Genomic DNA, 15,397 nt, shown 5'->3' on the forward strand with positions numbered 1-15,397 from the left:
GTAAACAAGGCATAGCTTCAAACAATTCAAGCAATGAGATAGATACAAGGCATGCAAATATTGAGATTGGTCTTCCTTCTCAGCAGTCCCAGGTCAATGACTAGTCTGGTGTAAAGCTTCTTGATGAACTAGTCCATTCCCAGCTGCTGTGGCCTAGAAGTAATGCTCTTGCCTTACAATCTGGATGTTGTGAGTTTGATCCTAGGTAGAGGCAGATGTAAAACTAAAAACAAAAACTAAGATTTTGTTATATCATTTCTTATCTTTGCCATCTGGTTTCCAATATTTAAGTCTAATTCTCTGGTTTCAGTTTTTCCAAAATTAGCTAATTATTAATAAATACATATCTCTTAACTTTCTATCCAATAATAAAACTTCCCCCAAATTTTATAATCATCAGAATCTTGTTTATCTTTAAGTTTCAAAGTCAATCTATTAATCTCTGGACAGTCCATTATTTTTCTCAAAACTGACCTTCAGTTGATACCCTATTCAATTTCCAATTTTGTGCATATATGATCCTTGTTGGTGTAACTATATGTATAATTAAATATGTTTTGTCTTTGTCAAAATTACATGGTAATTTATATGGTATTTATATGGTAAATTATATGGAGATATACTTACTCAGTAGGTATATCTCCAGTTTAAATTCAATAGTGTTTCTTAAGATCTGAATCCAATGTTGAGTTTGTGTCCAATATTTACGTGCTTCCAAACAAGTCCACCACATATGATAAAAAGAGCCAAGTGACTCGCTACATTTCCAACAGTTTATTGATTTTAAGTAGCTTTAACATTTTAACTAGCTTTTCTGGTGATATATACCATCTATAAAACATATTATACATATTTTCCTTAAAAGCAGTTGACATTATCATTTTATAGTTTCTCTTCTATAATTGCTGCCAGCTATCTATATGTATTGTATAGCCTATATTTCTCATCCATTTTATCATTGCGTCCTTCACCTGTCCTCTAATTTTTAACTCTGTAATTTTGGATTTTTTGTGAATTTGTTGCAGCAATATCTCTGAAGAGAAAATAAAATGCAAGGACGACAACGGATATCCCTGACAAACTCCTTTTGCAATTTGAAAGTTTTCAATTATTTCTCAATTTATTATAATTTTTGCCAATTGATTTGCATAAATTGTACTCATCCTATCTATCTATCTATCTATCTGTCTGTCTGTCTGTCTGTCTGTCTGTCTGTCTGTCTATTTAATGTATTTATTTGCTGCTCATTCAAAACGGACTCAGATCAGCTAACAACAATCATAAATATAACAGCAGTAAAAAGCAATAAAAATATAACAATAAAATCAACAATGCAATAATTCCCAGTCTGCCAGAAAAGCCAGGTCTTAACGGCTTTCTGGAAGACTGGTAGGCTGGCTCTGAGCCATTTAGAACTTTTATGTATTTTTTGTGTATTTTTCTCCAAATTTCATTTGCATTAATTGATTACTCAAAAATTCCCTATTCAAGTATCAAAGGCCCTTATCAGGTTCCAGTAGAGAAATAAAGCACTCAGGCAATCTTAGTTTGCAACAGGTTTCCTTGCTCCTTCTCTGGCACGAACTGATACACACTCTCAATGGTAAAGTATAAACTTTGTCACAGCTGAATATTGTGTGCTCTCCACCACCTTTTATAATACACGTGCCACACCTCAGTGGTTAATCGCCATCCAATCTTGCAAGCAGGCTTGTAATCATCAGTTTAGTTTAGTTTAGTTTAGTTTATTTAGATTTGTATGCCGCCCTTCTGGGCAGCTAACAGCAATAAAAAACAATGTAACAAATCTAATATTAAAAAGTAATCTAAAAACCCCAATTTAAGAGACCAATCACACCAACAAACATACCATGTATAAATTCTATAAGCCTAGGGGGAAGGGAGAAAACATTTTCAATTCCCCCATGCCTGACGACAGAGGTGGGTTTGCTTGCGAAAGGCAAGGAGGGTGGGGGCAACTCTGATATCTGGGGGGAGCTGGTTCCAGAGGGTCAGGGCCGCCACAGAGAAGGGTCTTCTCCTGGGTCCCGCCAAATGACATTGTTTAGTCGACGGGACCCAGAGAAGGCCAACTCTGTGGGACCTAACCGGTCGCTGGGATTCATGCAGGCTCGTAAGTAGAAACAGATATTATTCCAGCTAGATGCAGGGCTGTCTGATGTCATTGGTATGGAGCCATGCTGATAGCTAAGCACAGCAATAAGCACATATTGGGTTATAGTCTGATAACCGATCTCTCCCCTGGCATGAATAACAGCTGAAGCAGGCTTACTGGAGCTGACAGCCTTCTGGGCATCTAGAAATATAAGCATAATGCAATTCATAATATTCTAGAATGTTTCAGTTTCAATTTCCATTCAATTTTATTAGTCATAGACCAGAGACCAAAACAAACAAAAATAGTCAGCAAATAGACAACCAAAAGTTGCAAGATAAAATAGTAATAGTCCAGTATACGAGGAGTCAGTAAATATTTTCATAGCTCTCTTTTTGACTCGTGCAGTATACTGGTCCTCAATGGAAGGCAGGTTTTTTCTGCAGTTCTGATTATCCTCTGAAGTCTGGGTCAGTCATGTTGGGCTGCAGAATGAAACCAGACAACTATAGAGGTGCAGATGATAGACTCAATGATCCCTCTGTAGAACCATATCCTTGGGCAGTTTGAGTTTCCTGAGTTGGTGCAGAAAGAACATTCTTTGTTGTGCTTTTTTGATGTTGTTATTGATATTAGGTGATCATATTAGGTCTTGAGATATGATAGAAACTAGAAATTTGAAGGTCTCTACTGATGATACTGTGTTGTCTAGTATTGTGAGAGATGGTAGGATTTCTCCTAAAGTCTACCGTCATTTCTACTACCACTCTTTCTACAGTTTTGAGTGTGTTCAGTTCTAGATTGTTCCAGTCATACCACAAGGTTAGTTGTTCAACCTCCCATCTGTATGTGGTTTCATCATTGTCTCGAATGAGACCAATCACTGTTGTATCACCTGCAAACTTCAGTAGTTTAACAGATGGATCATTGTTATATATAGAGAAGAGAAGTGCTGAGAGTACACAGCCTTGGGGGGGAACTGTGCTAATTGTACAGGTATCCTAGCATAGGCTTTTGGAGATTCGAGATGCTGTAGGACAATAATAATAATAATAATTTATTAGATTTGTATGCCGCCCCTTTCCGAAGACTCGTGGCGGCTCACAACAACGATAAAAAACAATATTATGCTGGCACAAATCTAATATTTAAAAAACAAAAAACAAAACTAAAAACCCTATCATAATTAAAAACCAAACAGCACATACATACCAAACATAAATTATAATAAGCCTGGGGGAAAGGTGTCTCAAATCCCCCATGCCTGGCGGTATAGGTGGGTCTTAAGTAGTTTACGGAAGACAAGGAGGGTGGGAGCAGTTCTAATCTCTGGGGGGAGTTGATTCCAGAGGGTCAGGGAGGCTCTTCCCCTGGGGCCTGCCAGATGACATTCTTTAGTCAACGGGACCCGGAGAAGGCCAACACTGTGGGACCTTATCGGCCGCTGGGATTTGTGCGGTAGCAGGCGGTTCCGGAGGTACTCTGGTCCAATGCCATGTAGGGCTTTAAAGGTCATGACCAACACTTTGAATTGTGACCGGAAACTGATCGGCAGCCAATGCAGGCCACGGAGTGTTGTAGATACATGGGCGAATCTGGGAAGCCCCACGATGGCTCTTGCGGCCACGTTCTGCATGATCTGGAGTTTCCGAACACTTTTCAAGGGTAGCCCCATGTAGAGAGCATTGCAGTAATCGAACCTCGAGGTGATAAGGGCATGAGTGACTGTGAGCAATGACTCCCTGTCCAAATAGGATGTAATGCAGAGCATCATCTGTCGATCTATTTGCTCTATAGCATGTCTCTAGTGATTTGTTGAAGATTTGAGTGAAGATGGGCGCCAATTAGTCAGGACAGACTTTTAAGCAAGAAGGAATTATCTTGTCTGGCCTTGTGCTTTTCCATGCTTCTGTCTATGAAATAGATCTTGACTTCTGTGATCATCAGGGGTTGTGAATCCAATGTGTTGGGTGCAGTTGTAGGAGGTTTGGCTGCCGTTGATGTGTCTGGGATGGACGTTGTGAAGATAAGTGGCTACAGTAGAATACATTTAGGTCATCTACCAGTTGTTGATTTCCTTCAGCATGGGAAGGTGATTTGTTGTAACCAGTGATGTTTTTGAGAGTTTTCCATATGCTTGCTGGTTCATTTATTGAGAACTGGCTCTTTAGCTTTTCAGAGCAGTTCCTTTTTGCTGCTTTGATCTCCCTTGTTAATATATTTCTGGCCTGATTGTACAGCATTCTATCACCTTTTCTGTAGGCTTCCTCTTTGGAATGACATAATTGCTTAAGTTTAGCTGTAAACCAAATTTTATTGTTAGTGTATATTCACAAGTGCCTAGTCAGTACACATAGGTCTTCGCAGAAGCTGACATATAATGTTACAGTATCTGTGAGTTCATCCAGGTCTGCAGAGGTATCTTTAAAAATATTTCAGCCTGTGTAGTCAAAGCAAGCCTGTAGCTTTAACTTTGCTTCTTCGGTCCAAGTCCTCACTGATTTCATTTTTGGTTTTGTGGTTTTAAATCTTTGTTTGTAAACAGGTACAAGGTGAGTCATGCAATGATTAGAGTGGCCTACAGCTGCTCTTGGTAAGGAACAATAAGCATCTTTAAATGTGTAGCAGTGGTCTAAAATATTCTTGCCTCTGGTGGGACATTAGGACATTATTCTCAAATCTTAGAATATATTCTCAAATGTTTCCTTAGAAATCTTTTTGTATCTTTTTCAAGTTTTCATGCGGTTTTCATAACCTTAATTTTAACTTTATTCTTGTCTATCCATGTATAAACTTTGTTCCAAATAGTATGAAAGTCAGATTCTTCTTGATCATTCAGCCTTCTTGTCATTATATCCATCTCTGCACAATCCAAGATTTTTTAAATTACATCTTCTTTTTTGGGAACTTCTTCCCCTTTCCAATTTTGTGCATAAACTAAGTTTTCTAAGCAGAACTGGTTATGAATTTAAGACTCAGTTATGAGCGCCCTCTGCAGATTATAATCCATGAAGCAAATCTAATATTTAAGGTGTGTTCTACATAATCCTTTATCCAAAGTCCTTATTTAATTTTGTTCATGGGTTTTGAATACTACTTTCTTATCAAAATAAGCAGATTAATGTGCTATTATATGGCCACTTTTCATTGTAGCAGCATAGCCATTATTATACCCAAAGCAATCTTTTTTAAAAATAATAAATGTTTATTGTTTTTAAAAAAACAAGCAATGTATTTACATATGTAAGTTGCAATATACAAACTAAGACATACCTAAAGGCAATCAAAAAATAAAATAAAACGGAAAGAAAGAAGACTATCAGAAAAATAATATAAACCTAGTTTAATATCCTTATTTCACTCTTAACTACCTTGTTGCAGAAGAGACGGAGTAACGACTCGGACACAAGAGCTGGATTTAAACTTGGGTCATTTTTATTATAATAAATTTGCATAATTTATTAATTAAATTAGCATGAATTAGCATAAATTTGCATAAATCAACATACTCAACTATGACCCGGAAACAGTGGACCTGCAGGGTCAAACAAACACTTCCGGGGCGGAAATGACGTAAAAGGTCAACATTCCTGGGCAACTATGGGCGTAATCGATGCTGGTCCAGGTGAGGGACCTCTCCCTCACCTGAGACCCTGCCATACACTCGCATGAGGGGGGTCCCGCCGGCTCACCCCTACCCTGGGACTTCAATAGCGGGACCCAAAGACAGGTTCCCCCCAAGTGCGCAGGTAGCACCCACCATGGGCTTGGAGAGAACCTGTCAATCATCCCCAAAGATGCCCAAGGGAGAACGCGCAGTTGCTGAAACCACCCAGATTTCCGCCCCTAACCTGCCTACCCAATGACCAGAGGTAAGCCAATTAACCTAATTAAATGCAAACACCCCCTAACCGCACATCCATCTCCCCAGTGTGGAATGGGCGAAAAAACAGCCTGGCCTAATGGGCGAGGCTGCAAAAAATTCCCATTCGGCCCCCGCAGGCGACCCCTAGGCACACTGCAAAATAGGGAAGGGCGGGTGGGTGTCTGCTCAGGCACCAGGTCCGGGCGAAAAGGCTGTCTTCCCGGCCTGCTGTCCCTTAAATAGGGCCAGCAGGCCCCGCCCGGACCCGACGTCATGCCCAGCCACGTGGGCAGGGCATTCTCGGCCGAAATCTCGCCTCGCGAGATTTCGGCCGAAAACAAGATGGCGGCCGCCATCGGAAGGGTCCGAGTCTGCCCGGCCCTTCCGCAACATCGCCGTGGGGCCGGTAAGTCAGCCGGCGTTATTGCAGAAGAGACGGAGTAACGACTCGGACACAAGAGCTGGATTTAAACTTGGGTCATTTTTATTATAATAAATTTGCATAATTTATTAATTAAATTAGCATGAATTAGCATAAATTTGCATAAATCAACATACTCAACTATGACCCGGAAACAGTGGACCTGCAGGGTCAAACAAACACTTCCGGGGCGGAAATGACGTAAAAGGTCAACATTCCTGGGCAACTATGGGCGTAATCGATGCTGGTCCAGGTGAGGGACCTCTCCCTCACCTGAGACCCTGCCATACACTCGCATGAGGGGGGTCCCGCCGGCTCACCCCTACCCTGGGACTTCAATAGCGGGACCCAAAGACAGGTTCCCCCCAAGTGCGCAGGTAGCACCCACCATGGGCTTGGAGAGAACCTGTCAATCATCCCCAAAGATGCCCAAGGGAGAACGCGCAGTTGCTGAAACCACCCAGATTTCCGTCCCTAACCTGCCACGGAGCGGGGGTCAGATCTCTATCTTGGCCCCCCGACTCCCCCCTCTATCTGCGCCAGCTCACGCAGAGACCTCTGCAGGTCCTGTAAGAAAATGGCGTTCCCCTGTTCTGACAGGTGAACGCCATCGGCCCGGTAAAGCCACGGCCGATCTACGGTGATGAGGGGATGGGCCACTACAACCCCACCTAATTCTTTGACAGTTTTTCCCACGGCCTTATTCACCCTGCGTCTAACCCGGTGGATGGCCCTAAGGGAAATGGCGTCCCTCCAAACGATCCTTGGAAGGATCTCTGACCACACCACTTGCGTGGTGGGCCATACCGTGCGAAGCCGCCGCAGGTCTTCGCGCGCCTGGACGATCAATGGTAGACCGCCAAGCAGGCATAGGTCATTGCCACCGAGGTGCAAGACCAGCCATCTGGGTGCGGCTATGGGCTGCCGACCACCCAGTCCCATCTGGGCGCGACCCTGGGTAGCCGCCCGCCCAGCAGCGCCGGGTACCGCCCTGAGATGCTGAGTACCCAGCAACGTCGGTAGGAGCCCCTCCCACCGCATACCCCTCCGGCCCATCCAAACCACATTGACCCACCGTCCCAACGACAGCTGGGTCCCGATGGCGCTTCTGGCTGCGGAGCGGCCGGCCCAGAAGACCATGCTGTGGCCACACAGCAGCGCCGTCGGTTTCTGGCTGGACTGGGAACCTGGAAGAGGACACACACAGAGAGGTTACCTAGCCTAAACCCTGCCCAGAATCCTCAGCGGGCCTAACATAACCCAAATATGCCGCTGACCGCCAGCGGCCGATCTCCTGAATCCGTTGGGCCGGGAAACCAGAAAGTGCCGCGCTAGTGGCGGCGCCGATACGGAACGAATGCGTTCCATAGCCGGCGGGATGCATGCCTACCTGAGACATTGCCTTAGACACTATTGCCCAGAATTGATACCGGGTCAGTGGGGAGCCATCCTGGTGTAGAAAAAGGTACCCACGCCCTGACCCACGCAAAACACAAAATTGCTGCAAAGCAGCCACCGGGCAAACAGACTTATCGGTGGCTGCGCTAAGTTCAAGTCTAACCCCTCTGTGTAACTGATCTGTCTTGGAGTGTCTCACCAAAAGAGAGACACCCCCCTGTCTAAAGGTCAGATCAGTGAGCTGGAAGGCGCGGAGCGACAAGTCAGACTGCGAGGAAGCTAACGCCTCGCTGACCCTGAGGGCCCCAAAAAACATAACACAAGTCGCTGCCCTGAACAGCCGAGCCTCGTAAAGAGAGGCACACAGACTGTCCAATGTCTGATTGATCAGAGACAGCTGCTGAACCGTCAGGGCCCGACGAGTGTCGGAGGGGAACCCCTGTCGCTCCCTGACCCAACCTTCCAGCATCCTCCGGATGCGAAAATCACCCGAAAAATCACCAAACCCCCCCGCCTTGGACAGAAAGGCGAGGCCGGCTAACCTAGCCCTGATAGTCCTCACTGACAGGCCACGCCCCTTCAGCAGGACACAGAATTCAGCTAGGTGCTCAACCGGGGCAGGCCAGCAATGGGGGTAACCCTTACCCAGCCTGAAATCCCCAAACTCCTTACCTGCACGCTGATAAGCTCGCAGGGTGCTAGGAGCTACCGATAAGGCGATCGCCCTGGAGGCCTCGTCTCTCCAGCTCTCGAGAGCCCGCCCAGGCTCCACAGGTGGGCTGGAAATACCTCTGGCGACTCTCGGGCCCACGGGGCCAGGGTCCGAAACCTGGACAACTGACCACGGGACAAGGCGTCAGCCACCCCGTTATCTAAACCAGGGACGTGCCTAGCCAAAAACAAGGCGTTCAAAGACAAGTACCTGTGCACAAAATGGCGGACAAGCCGCATCACCCTGTCACTCTTAGAGGACAGGGCGTTCACAACATGGACAACCGCTAGATTGTCACACCAAAAATGCACAGTCTTATCCCTGAACTGCTCTCCCCAGAGCTCTAAGGCCACTATTAAGGGGAAAAGCTCCAAAAAAGTTAAGTCCTTAACCAATGAACAGGCACTCCATTCCGGAGGCCATGCCGACCAGCACCACTGGTCACCTAACACTACCCCAAAACCGCAAGTCCCTGCGGCGTCGGAACACAGCTGCAGCTCCGCTTCCAAAAAGAAGCTCCTGCCGCCAGAAAGACAACCCGTTAAAACGTTCCAAAAACTCCCGCCACACGCAGAGGTCAGCCCTGACCCCTGCACATAAGCGGGTACGATGGTGGGGCAAACTTAGCCCCTTCATCGCATCATACAACCGGCGAGAGAAGGCCCTACCAGGCACCACTACCCGACAGGCAAAATTAAGAATCCCAGCCAGCTCCTGGAGCTGCCGAAGAGTAACCTTCCTGCAGCCCAAGACCGCCTCAAGCTTGGACCTGATTTTAATCAACTTATCCAGGGGCAATCTGGAAGATTGCTCCACTGAATCCAATTCAATACCAAGGAAGGTAATCCTGGTGGCAGGGCCTTCGGTCTTCTCAGAGGCTAAAGGCACCCCCAATTGAGCACAAAGGGCTTCGAAGTCCCGCATCAAAGCAAAGCATTGCTCCGATTGCGCAGGCCCGGCCATCAAGAAATCATCAAGGTAATGAACGACGGACCCCAGGCCACTACGCCTCCTGAGCACCCACTCCAGGAAGGTACTAAAGCTCTCAAAAAGGGAGCAGGAAACAGAGCAGCCCATAGGCAATGCCCTATCCACATAAAACCCACCTTCGAAATGGAAGCCCAGCAGCTCGAAGTCGCCTGGGTGAATGGGGAGGAGCCGAAATGCCGACTTAATGTCGCATTTACCCATAAGGGCTCCCACCCCACACTCCCTAACCATGGCCACGGCCGCATCAAAGGATGCGTACCGGACCGAACAAAGCTCGTCAGGAATGAAGTCATTCACTGACTCCCCTTTTGGAAAAGACAAATGGTGAATCAACCTAAATTCACCACTCGCCTTTTTGGGGACCACACCTAAGGGGGACACACGAAGATTCGGAAAGGGCGGCTCCGGGAAGGGCCCAAGGACCCTGCCCTCAGCCACCTCCTTTCGAATCTTAGCCCGTACAATGTCCTCATGTCCGACAACCGACCTGAGGTTGTCGGACATGAAGGCCCTCCTAACACCCACATAAGGGATCCTAAATCCCTCGGAGAAGCCCCTCAAGAGCAACTCGGCTCTCGGGCGAGGGTGGTAGTCGAACAACCAACCCTCGAGCACAGATACATTAATTGGGCTGGGCCCCTTTTCCCCCAGCCGGTGGGGGAGGTTTTCCTGGACCCCCGCCCTTCTTCTCCGCCCCTTTCTTGGGGCGGGGACAGACTGAAGCTGCATGGGACCCCCCACAATTCCCGCAGGCATGCTTGTACTTACAAAAGGGACGAAAACACGCCCCTTTTGCAGCAAACTCATGACAAGCGGGCGAGGCCCCCTTGCCAGCCACACCAGGAGTCGCCTTGGCCGGCGAAGCCGCGCCAGGCTCCTCCTCCATGAAGTGCCCACTATCCGTGCGCTCACACCCTTCCTTCCCAGACATATGCGTGGCCCGGAACCACAGGTCCGGGACCACCATATCCCATGGCAAGTTAGGCTCCACCGACATCCTCATACGGAAACCCTTATCATAATGGCGCCAGATGGTGCCCTTATATTCGAAATGGGCCCGGGCAATCAAGTCTATATACTTAAACATGGCAGAGGCCATAGCCGGCTGCCTTTGGATCACCACAGACCCATAGGTAAGAAAAGCATACAGCCAGGAGCTGAAGCATTTCGTTACCTTGGTCTTCTTTGTTTTCTCCCCCGGGACAATCTCTTTCTCCTGCTTGGGAACCTCTCGGTTCAAAAGCGAAAAAAGATCCACGTATTCACCCCGCCAAATAGCCTCCTTGACCGACGGGTGAAGGTGGCATCCCAGAGGGGTGGACGGCAGCCCGCACGGTATGGCCCCCGCTTTGATACAAGCGAACGGGTCCCATATCGAGTTGGCCGCCACACCAAAAACTCCTGCCCCGTGAGGATAAGGGAAAACCGGGAGCGGGGGCATGACAGGAGGGGCCGGGGGAACCCACCCCCCTGTACCTGGCACCGCAGGTGTCCCCGCAGGGCCCGTCCCGGACAGCGGGGCAGCACCGGCCGCCTGCGGCCCCGGAGGAGGAACCGGCGGGGCCCAAACCTGCCCGCAGGTGCCCGCGGAGGCCCCCAAAAAGCTGGACCCACTCCCGACCCCCGCCGGGGGAAAACCCGGGGCGGGGGGAGGAAGAAAGGACAGTGATGTAGTGTGTGGTGCAGCCTCACCTGCCCCGTACGGGGTTGATGACATCCACGGGGGGCCCAATGCTGCAGGGCCCGGGAAAGCCGCCATAGGCCCTGCCGGGGCCTGTCGTCCAAACGGAGCCATCTGCCCAGCCTGGGCCGCCGCCGGATCTCTCCCCAACGCCGCGGGTACTGGATCGCTGGACGCTCCGGGGACCGCACCGCTCCTCCACTGCTCGAGCTCGTCGAGCCTCTCCAACACCCTGGCCCAAGACATAGCAGGAGAAAGATCAGGTTGAGGGGCAGGAGGCAACGAGACCACCCCCCCCTGGTCAGGGACCACCCCCGCAGTCCCCTCCCTACTGGCCCGAGCCCGGGCTGAAGGCCTAAGGGCCCTCCTGGGGCGCGCCGCTGGCGGGGCCATAGGAGCAGTGGCAGGCCTCTTCTTAGGAGCCATCACAGGTTTTCCCCTAGAATGCAATGAGCCACCAAAACAACCTAGGACTGAACCCCCTGAACGAGTGGCAGGCACAAATCCCCCACCGCAGGGCCCTACCTAGGGCCTGGTTCCAGAAAAAAAGGGGGGGGAAGCCCCTGCTACCCCCTCGACCCCTTTATTGTATTATAATATTTATAATTATATTTATATTGATACAGTATTTATTATTATTTATTGTATTATATTGCTATTGGCAAGCCTCCCTGTGCAGGCAGGCCTTAAAGGCCTGCAATCCGGCCTCCCAAACAACAACCGCCCAAGACCGGGGGCCCAGACCGAACACCCCCCACCGCACCCTCCTCCCAGCCGGGAGGAGGTTACCAGTCCCCCTCGGGCCCGAGGGGGATCGCTGAAGACAGCTCCAAGTGGAGAGGAGTAAGGCCACGACGTCGTCTTGAAGCAGGAAAAGTTTTCAATTAGCAATAATCGCGCCTCGGATAAACCTCGTTGGCTACGATACACAGCACTTTTCGCCCCCTCGGTAGGCCACAAAATGGCGGCCGCAACACGAGGGAGACCCAAAATGGCGGCCGAGCAGCACCAAACAAGTGTCTGCTCAGGCACCAGGTCCGGGCGAAAAGGCTGTCTTCCCGGCCTGCTGTCCCTTAAATAGGGCCAGCAGGCCCCGCCCAGACCCGACGTCATGCCCAGCCACGTGGGCAGGGCATTCTCGGCCGAAATCTCGCCTCGCGAGATTTCGGCCGAAAACAAGATGGCGGCCGCCATCGGAAGGGTCCGAGTCTGCCCGGCCCTTCCGCAACATCGCCGTGGGGCCGGTAAGTCAGCCGGCGTTATTCTTACCTATGTCTTTTGATATCTGAAGCAGTTATTCATATCGTTTATTTACATTCTCATATTTGGGATTTTGTAATTTTTTATCTTTAATATTACAATTATTAACAAAGTTCAGTGCTGTCTGAAATAAATAGAGCAGTTTGGGTAATATATTCATTTTTATCGCCGAAATTCTTCCTAGTAGAGATGTTTGTAATTTGGTCTCTCTTTTAATAGTTTCCAATAATTATCTTCCTTTAACAATGCACACTTTGTTGACATCCAAATTTCTAAGTATTTAAATTTTTTTGGTGATTTAATTCCCATTGCTTTTTCTAATTCTTCTATTTGTTTTTTAGGGAAGTTCTCTGTTATTATCTTTGTTTTGTTTTTATTAATTTTAAGCCTGGCCACTTTCCAAAATTATCCATGTCCATTAATAAGTTAGGTCCTGAGTTTAGTGGGTCTTCCATAATATATACCATGTCATCTGCGAATACTTGGGTTTTATGTTGTTCACCTTTTATCCTCAATCCTTTAATCTCCTGATTGGCTCTTACTTGGTTTAATAGTACCTCTATAGACATTATAAATAGTAATGGGGAAAGTGGGCATCCCTGTCTCACATCTTTTCTGATATATATCTTTTCTGTTCTGTCTCCATTAGTATACTCAAACATATTGACAAGTAATTTTATTGATTCTGATTATTATATCTCAATTAAATCCAATCTAAGTAAATATTTTATATTTTATATTATATGTTATGTTATAGTACCTACACATATTAGAAGAGAATATATCTTTACTATAATAAATACTAAATTAAGTACTAAACTTAAAATTATTCTATTGATATTATATTAATAAATACTATGTTAGATACTATAACCAATCCAAGAGAAAATTATCAATTATCAATCAAATCAATCAATTATCAGTTCATTAAGAATCACAAAAGGGCAAGCACAAGAAAAATAGAGACTAAAAAATGAGAAGGAAAAGTCAAAAAGAAGAAAAAAGAGCATAATCTCCATGGCAGGGCTTGGGGAGGGAGAAGGCAGGGACCAGAGAAATGGCTCTGTGTGATTGCCTCAGCAACTTCTTCAGTTCAACATTTCAACCAAGGGGAGAGTCCATAATCACCATGAGCAGCAGGTGAATACACACACAAAAAGAAAGGTCCCACAACACCTGAAATTTTAAAATTCTTCTTTAGGACAGCAAAAAGGAGGGGGAGAGGGAAGGAACGAGAAGTAAAGAAATGTTCAATTAAAAAAAGTCTACCCAACCTTGTTTTTTCTTTATTTTAAAGTCCTTTTAATTCAATTTCTCTTCTCCTCCTTGCCAACTTATGATTTCAATTGCCACTTTCATTAGGAGTCAAGATGATATCCCTCTCCACTATGTATTTTGCAATCCACTCCTACTGCCCATCCTTGTCCCATATTCTCCTCCCGATCATCTTTTTGCAGCTGTTTTGACACTTTTGGCTGTTTTCATTTAATTTTTTTAAAAGAAAAATTCTTCTTTTCAAATAACTGTGACAATTTTCTTACCAATGAGCTGTATACTGTTTCCTCTCTATAGGTGGGATAATTGATTTCCCTTTAATTATGTTGTCAATCTAGTATTTATCAAGGGCCTAGATGCTTTCTGATGACAATGGATATTTTCCCTAAGCTTCCCTAAGGTTACTCATTTCATCCAAAAGCATAAATTGCCAATCAATCCATTTCTAACAAACACACAACTAGATGAACTTATTGAGAAAATTTCTTTTTCAATTATTTGTTGTTTAGCTATATTTAAAAGACATGCCAACTCAGGATAGACTCTTCCTTTCTATGTAAACTACTAATAAGGTAATAGTCAGATCTTTCCCTTATGGCTGAGTTCACATACAACAATTAGCTTGTGTTGCTATTCAAGCATTTTTATCTCATGCCAATTATGGCTACTATCTGTGGCTTCCACCAAATGATTCACAACTTTCTTTGTTCCAAAAATATCCTATTTTCTTCAGGAACAGCAAAATGCACCGAATGACTTTAGAGAACAAATAGAACTAAGCTCTATTTCATCAAAGTTTGAGGAAAGCCGCCTTTCATCTTCACAGAAGTATAAAATGCAATTTCATGTCTGTATCCTAACTAGTGCCAGACAGAGAAGATCAGCACATTTCCAAACACAGCAGACAGCCAACCCCTCCCGCTCACACAACACACACACAACACACACACTTTTCAGCAAAAGAAAGTAATAATCCTGAGATCTATTTTCCAATAATTTCTGTTGCTAACCAAAATAATTATTAAGTTACTTTTGCACCATTTTCATTTCCATTCATTTTCCCTCTTTTGATTTTCGTCACCCTTCTCTTCTTCCTTCTACATTTTTGTCTACCTTTTTTTTGGTTGGTTTTAACATATTTTATCTCTAAATGTTCTAAATGTTCAGGATTGTTGGGATCAGACAGTGTTTATATTTAATGAATAATAATTAAATTATTGTATCCCAATTAAATAAACAAGCAGATCTTGGATTTCTTGCATGACTTTCCGATGGCATGCTGTTTACGTAGTTAGAATAATGTTTAAAATAGGAAGTTGAACCATAAAACAAAGTAGTGTCTATATTTTAATCAAAGCAGCAAAGACACCCTCCAGTTCTAATTATTAGAATAAGGAAATGTTACAAAATATAGAATGACATTCCTTCAAAATGACTGATAAAGAAGTCACCTGGGCTTTATAATAGAAAGGGATAATCTCTAATGAAAACATCAGTGGAAAAAGAACTCATTGTTGACAAGCTAAGTGTGGGACCAAATCCAGAAGTGACTGTATAAGAGGTTCTGATTACATGATGGCAGAAACCGCAAATAAAAAGGGTGGATGCGTTTCCTTTGTTATACCACAGGGTGGGTATAGCTCTTGGTTTCCTGGCATCATTTTCCTTTAAAAATAAAA

At 45.7% G+C, this 15,397-nt stretch overlaps 1 pseudogene; it reads right to left on the reverse strand.

Annotated features, from left to right (window-relative positions):
- Positions 1-12,046: 12,046 nt before the first annotated feature.
- Positions 12,047-12,124, reverse strand: LOC139155018 (U4 spliceosomal RNA; annotated as a pseudogene).
- Between the last annotated feature and the right edge of the window lie 3,273 nt (positions 12,125-15,397).

This window comes from Erythrolamprus reginae, chromosome Z (assembly GCF_031021105.1).
Source record: "Erythrolamprus reginae isolate rEryReg1 chromosome Z, rEryReg1.hap1, whole genome shotgun sequence".
Classification (NCBI taxonomy): Eukaryota; Metazoa; Chordata; class Lepidosauria; order Squamata; family Dipsadidae; genus Erythrolamprus; species Erythrolamprus reginae.